The following is a 676-nucleotide window of genomic DNA, read 5'->3' as shown; positions in this document are numbered from 1 at the left end:
TACAAAAGAATCTATAAATAAATTAGAATTAAGAATGTTTAGTAAATCTACTTATAAGGTCAATATATATATATTTTTTGTATTTCTCCGAAGCTGGAAATGGGGAGAGACAGTCAGACAGACTCCCACATGCGCCCAACCAGGATCCACCCGGCACGCCCACCAGGGGCCACGCTCTGCCCACCAGGGGGCGATGCTCTGCCCCTCCGGGGCGTCGCTCTGCCGCGACCAGAGCCACTCTAGCGCCTGGGGCAGAGGCCAAGGAGCCATCCCCAGCGCCCGGGCCATCTTCGCTCCACAGGAGCCTTGGCTGTGGGAGGGGAAGAGAGAGACAGAGAGGAAGGAGGGGGTGGGGGTGGAGAAGCAAATGGGCGCTTCTCCTATGTGCCCTGGCCGGGAATCGAACCCGGGTCCCCCGCACTTCAGGCCAACGCTCTACCGCTGAGCCAACCAGCCAGGGCAAGGTCAATATTTTAAAAATACATTTCTATATACCAATGACAATTAGCATATATAATGAAAACATTTATGAAATTATCACAAATATTAAATATCTAAGAATAAATTGAACAAAATATGAGTAAGCCCTCTATAGAGAAAAATCAAAGTTACTGATAGAAATGAAAGGATACAAAAGCAAATGCAAAGAGATAATCTCTTCATGGATAGGAAGATT

General features: G+C 47.2%; 1 non-coding gene across 1 annotated transcript; it reads right to left on the bottom strand.

Annotated features, from left to right (window-relative positions):
- Positions 1-385: 385 nt before the first annotated feature.
- On the bottom strand, positions 386-461 carry TRNAF-GAA (transfer RNA phenylalanine (anticodon GAA)). Its single transcript has one exon. It is a non-coding gene; the product is annotated as a tRNA-Phe (tRNA).
- Between the last annotated feature and the right edge of the window lie 215 nt (positions 462-676).

The sequence above is a fragment of the Saccopteryx leptura genome, chromosome 12, assembly GCF_036850995.1.
Source record: "Saccopteryx leptura isolate mSacLep1 chromosome 12, mSacLep1_pri_phased_curated, whole genome shotgun sequence".
NCBI classification, from domain to species: Eukaryota; Metazoa; Chordata; class Mammalia; order Chiroptera; family Emballonuridae; genus Saccopteryx; species Saccopteryx leptura.
The sequence above is the reverse complement of the archived record's forward strand: the minus strand, read 5'-3'. Positions and strand labels throughout refer to the sequence as shown.